The sequence below is a fragment of the Octopus bimaculoides genome, chromosome 13 (genome assembly GCF_001194135.2).
Source record: "Octopus bimaculoides isolate UCB-OBI-ISO-001 chromosome 13, ASM119413v2, whole genome shotgun sequence".
NCBI classification, from domain to species: domain Eukaryota; kingdom Metazoa; phylum Mollusca; class Cephalopoda; order Octopoda; family Octopodidae; genus Octopus; species Octopus bimaculoides.
The window spans coordinates 55,566,578-55,573,924 of NC_068993.1; the positions used below are offsets into that span (position 1 = coordinate 55,566,578).

The 7,347-nt window shown below is 36.0% G+C and overlaps 1 protein-coding gene across 5 annotated transcripts in view; it reads left to right on the forward strand.

Moving 5' to 3' along the window:
• The first annotated feature begins 863 nt into the window (after positions 1-863).
• Positions 864-7,347, forward strand: part of LOC106881555 (probable global transcription activator SNF2L2) — a 74,548-nt gene continuing 68,064 nt past the window's right edge. For all 5 annotated transcript variants that reach the window (XM_014931988.2, XM_014931995.2, XM_014931992.2 and 2 more), the window contains exon 1: positions 864-963. The gene's annotated coding sequence lies outside the window, so the exon portion shown is untranslated. The remainder of the gene's footprint in view (positions 964-7,347) is intronic.

The following is a 7,347-nucleotide window of genomic DNA, read 5'->3' on the forward strand; positions in this document are numbered from 1 at the left end:
ATATATATATATATATATATATATAATGTATATATTGCTCATATGAAAAAAAATTCATTATAATCCGAAGTCTGGTTATAAAACCTTTATGGAAAATTTGACCATTATATTTTCTTTCTACAGATTTTTTCCCCATCTGCTTTGAACAAACAAGGAAACATATAAAGAAGGAAGTCTGTAGTTTAATATATGTCGATTAAAAAAATATTATTTTCAGCAAATAGTCTTAAGATATAAAGAAGTAATTTATGAAGGAATGGTTAAAGGGAACGAATTATTACAGGATTTTTAACAGATTTACGCAATTATAACGTGTCACTTTAGCTTTATTCTAGTCAATTCTTTTCTCCCCTTCCTTTTTTGTTCTCCATCTGGAGATTACCAGACTAAATTTACAGTTTGAGGCAAAAAATAAAACTAAATAAGAGGAAGGAAGCAGTTTTTATTCTTACTATTATTATTATCATTTTGAAATTAAGAGAGTATGAGTTAATTAATCACAAACCACACAGACATATATATGTGTAAATTTATATATATATATATATATATGTTTGTGTGTGTGTGTATACGTATAAATGATTTCTGAATCCCAATTTATTGACTGATTAATCTAGTTTCATTTGAGCCCCTTCAAAGTTTGAGCTCTTGCTGACCGGCGACAGCACAAAATATATGTATGTGTGTTTATCAATAAAAACGGTGTGTTTATGAATATCATGTCTTCACAGTTATAGACGTATGGTGCTTATATGTGTATGTGTACGTGTGTTTCAGTGGAGCCACATCGGCCCAGACACATACACACATAGGCACACACGTATATACACACAAAGGCAAAGAGATAGAAACACAGAGTTACACACTAACACACACACTAATTGACGCACATGCGCAATTTCATATCCTATGCGATCATGGCGTCGATGGAATGACTTTCCTATTTCATTTTGAGGATATTTGGTAAGTAATGTTTGTTTTAAATCGATATACAGACTTCAGAAAAAACAAGTAGAAACATTGACAATTCAACGGTGCCCGGTCTTATAAACTATTGTCCAGTCTGACATTTTTTCCTTTTCAGTTTTTCCTCTGCACATTAAGACACTTGGAAAATTTTTTTTGTCTCCCTTCCTACCTCTGTCTTTCTCTGTCTCCTCTTTCTTATTTATCCTTATCTTTATTCCCCCTCTCTCTTATTTATCCCTATCTTTATTTTCCTCTCTCTCTTATTTATCTATGTCTCTTTTTTCCCCCCTCACTATCACGCCCTTGTCTTCCTCTCTCTATATTTTATTTTGTCTCTATTTCCGTTTCTTATCTTTGTCTCATTTCTCCCTTTTCTTTGTCTCATTTTTTCCTCTCATCTCCCTTAATATATCTCTACATTTATATATTTCTTCCTCTTTTTATCCTTTATCATTCTCTCCTTTCTATCAACCGTCTCCCCTATCCCTATCTTACCCCTTGACTCGTTTATTCTTTCCGGTGTTTTGCTGTTTCCCTCTCTCATACTTTCTTTTCCTTTCTTAACCATTATTAAATCTATCCTCTCACTCCTCCCCGTCTTTCTCTCTATATATCCTGTGTCTGTTCTCTCCAGCTTTGTCTCTACTTTCCTCCCTGCCTTTCTCTCACTCTTTCTTTGTTTCATCTCTCCGTCTATCCTTTCCTCCCTCTCTCTGTCTCTTTGTCTGTCTATCCTTTCCTCTCCCTGTCTCATTCTCTCCGTTTATCCTTTCCTCCCTCTCTCTGTCTATCCTTTCCTCTCTCTGTCTTTGTCTATCCTTTCCTCTCTCTGTCTCATTCTCTCCGTTTATCCTTTCCTCCCTCTCTGTCTCATTCTCTCCCTCTATCCTTTCCTTCCTCTCTCTGAACCTTATTCTCTCTCTCTATCTTATCCTCCCTTCTCTAACCTTCCCCCATGTCTCTTATCCACTTTCTCTTTCTTTCCTTTACTCTCTTTACATACTCTCTCCCTCACTCTCTTTCTGATCATTACCTTTCTATCTCTTCCCTCCCCACTAATTCTTTCATCTCTTACCTTTCTCTCCTCACTCTACTTGTCCTTCTCTTCCTCTTTCACTCTCACTCACTACCCTTTTCTTTCTCTCTCTACTAATTATCCATCCCCCACTCTTCTCCCTCTCATTATTTATCATTATTCGATCTAGCGCCTTCACATCCCTTCCGTTAACCCCACCCTTCCATCGTTCCATTCCATCCACCTTAATCAAATAACCCCCCCTCCTCCTACAGTAGCCCACCAACTTAACCGGCCGCGACTCCTTTAGATCGAACCTTTGCTGTTTCGATCTTCTTGACAACGGTCGTTACTGTTATTCCCCTCCCCATCTCCACTGTTGCTCTCTTGTGTGTGTGTGTGGTGTGTATGTATCTATGCATGCATATATACATACATACATACATACATATATATATCATACGTAAGACTCCAGTAGTCATTTATAAAACGACTCCAGTTGAACATTATTACCACCACCAGGAGGAGACGACCAACGGACTCACTCTGCCTGGTGCTTCACAAACGTGTTCCAATAGTTGCAGCAACAAAAGCTGGTTACTTTGTACTTTGTCACTTGTTATCTCTCACCTCAGTCTTCTGGCTTTTGTTTTGATGACTGATTTTCTCTTTTAATCCATCTATCTATCTACCTACTTACCTATCTGTCTATCTATCTATCTATCTATCTATCACATACAAATGTAATACGTATATATGTATGTATGTATACATACGTGTGTATATATTTATATAAATATACACGTGCATATGTCTGTATATATATGTGCGTGTGTGTGCATGTATGTGTGTATATACATGTGTATCTGCATATGTATGTAAATCGGTATACTATATACACACAGGAATTCAAATATTCAAACAGCTCACATTAATCTCCGTATATATATATATATATATATATATATATATATATGAGAAAGAGCGATATATCAACTGAATTTCTCATGACCAATATCTAAATTCAACATCAGTTATTCCAATAAGTTTACAAGAATTCTGTGTGTGTGTCTATCTGACTGGTCTCCGGGAAGTTATTTGAAGTTAATCCGACTGTTAAGCTAACCCCAGCTGTCAATAATAATAATAGTCACACTATGACAATAAACGTCAATTATAAGCATAACGAAAACATCAGCTACCGACTTCCGCATACATCATTTAACTACCCCCACATCATACACTTCACTTCAACGTTTTAAAATACCCCCTTATTATATCTTTTGTACGATATCGACTACCCCACTACTGCTGCTCGTATCTTACTTCTTACGAGGAATCCGACCCTTCTTACCATCAGTACTGTGACATCAACTACTCCCTCAGACGTCTATCAATTCAATTTATACAGTCATGGGGAAACTTGCGGCCCGTGGGACTATCTGAAATAACATGCGGCGCGCTTTTCGTAACCTTCTCAAATACTCCCTTTTCATACAACAGTACTGGCACATTAAATATCCCTGCTCAAACATCACATATCCACCATACGTAACTACTATAACATTAACTACTTCCCCGTACACCAACTCTATATCATCACCTACTTAATTGCCATACATTTGTAGTATAACATTAACTGCCACCCATACATTATTACTTCAACATAAACTAGTCTTGGTAAGGCAAACTGCAGCCCGCTAGATTTTCTGAATAGCACGCCTAACGAAAAATTTACCTTGAATTTTTCGTGAGCCCTGTCTCATGCAGCCCGCTTCTCGAAAAAGGTTGCCCATAGACGATTCCCATACACATTTTATTATAACATCAATTACACCTCATACATGTCTACCACATTTAGCTATCAACTATCCTATTCGTACATTACTACTCTAACAATACTGGCCTATACTTACCATCACCATGGCAAATAACTCCCCTTCGTACCTCACCATTATAACAAACTATCCCCACATATATCACAACTGTACATACAAACACTATAGCATAAACTCTCCCATTCACTCACATCTACTTCTCCCCGCACATCAGTACATCAACTACTCCCCTATCACTACAGATCAGCTATATGCTCACATACATACACCACACATATCACTTCAAAATCAACTACCCCTCCCAACAAACATATTACTACAGCATTAACTATCTCCCAAACACATTACTACCTCACACGCACACTGCTACACCAACTACATCCCATATACACTACCCATGCACCATACTACAACATCCCCTACCTACCTGGACATCTGAGGGTGCTCGTCCTATTAGAAATAACAGCCAACTATCCCTCCAAATAGCACCCTACTTTTTACACGGATAAAAGGAAACATCGCATAATGTAGTCATGAATTTGGATGGGTTGGTCGCGGCTAGAACGCTTTTGCTCACATGGTTACTCGGTCAGGGTATATTTAGGGCTAAAGCACATTCTCTAACATCAGACTCTCTCCGCAGGCTATCGATACTTTCCTCACTGAAAATCCAGCCGAATAGTCGAGCTTCTCATAAATACATGTTGCTTCTCGTAATAAACGTATGTTTTATAAAATATAATACATAATATAATCTAAGGAATTGGGAATCGATCCCCAGCCAGCTAAGATTGCAGCCCGGTTTCCATTTCCAGTGAAATATATTTCACCCCAAGTTCTCAGTCCTGTCTTTAGATGCATGTACATGAATAAATTCCATTTCCCTCTGTACCTTTAAAATGTGGAGGTCTTGTGTGCCTGTAATACAGGAAAGAGGTTTATATACCGAAACCCTAACCCTTTTTTCGTTTCTGAACACAAAGGAAGCAGTCAAAAAAACCCCAAAAAACCCCTAGCCTTTAGAAATAATCTATAAAATAAATTGAGAATGTGTGCGTGTATATATATATATATATATATATAAAATGTGTGTGTATATATATATATATATATATATATATATATATATATATATGTGTGTGTGTGTGTGTATATGTGTATATATATATATATATATATATATATATAGCTTTCGGAAATGATCTATAAAATAAATTGAAAATTGTTTGCTGAGAATGTGTGTGTGTATGTATGTGTATGTTTGTTTGTATATATGTGTGTGTATGTATATATGTGTGTATATATATATGCGTGTATATATATATATATATTATGTATGCGTGTATGTATATATATATATATATATATATATATATATAATGTATATATATATATATTCACGACGAAACCAGGCTTTGAACCCGCATTCAGCTCCCAATTAGAATGGCATTCATTTCCGTTTCTCATATTTTGAGGAAAGGCATAAACGTTACAACAGCCTGTTTTTCTGTTTGAAAATATCTCAGCTCTTTCAGAGGGATTATTTATTCTTTATTATCCATTTATCTTTTTTTTTTTGCTTCCCTAAAATTCATATGGTTTATTTGTAGCTATTATTTTTTGCTTCATATTAAAACATTCTTTATGATATATATATATCATATGAGGAAAATATCTTGAAAAGTCTTTTTTTTATTTATTAACTTATTAAATTGCGCGGGTAGAAAGACTGTTGTTTTTCCTGCCTGCTATTTCTTTTTTCTGTCTTCCCCTGCTTGGCTTGGCTGTATGAGTAAGTTGCGTGTGTGTCTGGTGGGAATGTGTTTTGAAAAACCTTGCTCTACGTACTGAAATGAAAATGGGTCATCACTGACTGACTGACATGAGTGAGAGCGTGATCCGAACCAAAGCTCTTACTCTCTCTCTCTCTCTATCCACTTCTGCTTCAACCACTGTTAAACTACTACCACCATACTATTTCCTGCTATTCCTACTCCTCTTTCTTCACCTTTTGTTCTTCGTACGTTCGCTCGATCGCACATTGTTTTTTCATTAAAACAGTTACTAATTTATACAAGTCATGTGTGTGTCTATATACCCTGTATTATATATATATGTATATTATATATCTATCTGTCTATCTATCTCTCTCTCTCTCTCTCTCTATATATATATATACATACCACTCAAATGCATCATATATTATATACATAAATGTATTTTATATATTGCCATATATATTTATACATAGCTATATACATACATACATATGTGTGTGTGTGTATATAAAATTTATAATGGAAAATATCCGAGAGAAGCCCGCCCGGGGTAAAACAATTTAGCGTGTGTGTGTGTGTGTGTGTGTTCTATACAACAGAAACCAACGAAAATGGGTCAGGCTGAGATATAACCAATCGGCACGTTTTTTTTTCCTCCTATCCTGCTTTTGTGTTAGTTATATTTATTTATCATACACACACACACACACACACATACTATACAATATAAATATATATACGTGCAATAATAGGTAATATATATTTAATAGATATTTTGCTTCGTGAGATCTGAAGTCTGTTTCAGTTAATTGAGGGGAAAAATACTGTACGATGAGGGGACCCAGTTACAGCAGAGAAACACCTTGACTTCTGCAAGAGAATAATTGTGGTGATAGTTATAAAGTAAAATGCACCCCCAAAACATGTTAGAAAGTAGGGGGTGGGTGGTTTATTATTAATAATTGTAATGATATTAATAAAAAAAACAAAAAAGCCCTTCCACTCTAAAGTCAAAGTGAGTGCGGAGTCGCTTCCGTCGATTGATTTGTCTTTCTGAACCATGTGATATGGTGAAGCTCTGTGTGTGTGTGTCGGTTTTTCAGAAATGTGGCCAATATGTTGGCTCTAGTTGCTGACTGTTTGATAAAGAAGATAGCGACTGAGTGCGGTAGAGGCAAAGAACGGCTCGATATATAGTGTAAAGTATGGTGGTGGTGGTGGTGGTGGATGGATGGATGGACAGGGAGAAAGAAGAACCGATAAAGAGAAGAGAAAATAGCAAGATTTTACAGGCAGCATATATATTATATATATATGTGTGTGTGTGTGTGTGTGTGTTGGTTAAATGGAAAATAAGATTGAGCGGTGTTGGAGTAGATTAGTAAACACTGGTGATGGTAGTAGTGGAGGGGGGGGGGAAGTAGGTAGATAGAGTGAGAGTTGTGTGTCGGCTGTGGGGGAAAGGAAGAGAGATAGACAGAGAGGTGATAGAGAGGATTGGTGGGAGAAATAGCTAGATAGAGTGATAGTTAGACCGGAGTAGTAGGAGGAAATTGCTAGATAAATATGCTTGGTTATATAGACAGATAGGTAAATAGGAAGGAGTAGGAGTGAAGGAAATAATAATCGCTAGAGGTAAATAGTGACGAATAGATTGTAAGTGTTGGTAACTGGAGATAGCGTGAGTGTAGTGTATATGTATATATGAAAATATGTATATATATATATATATATATATATATATATA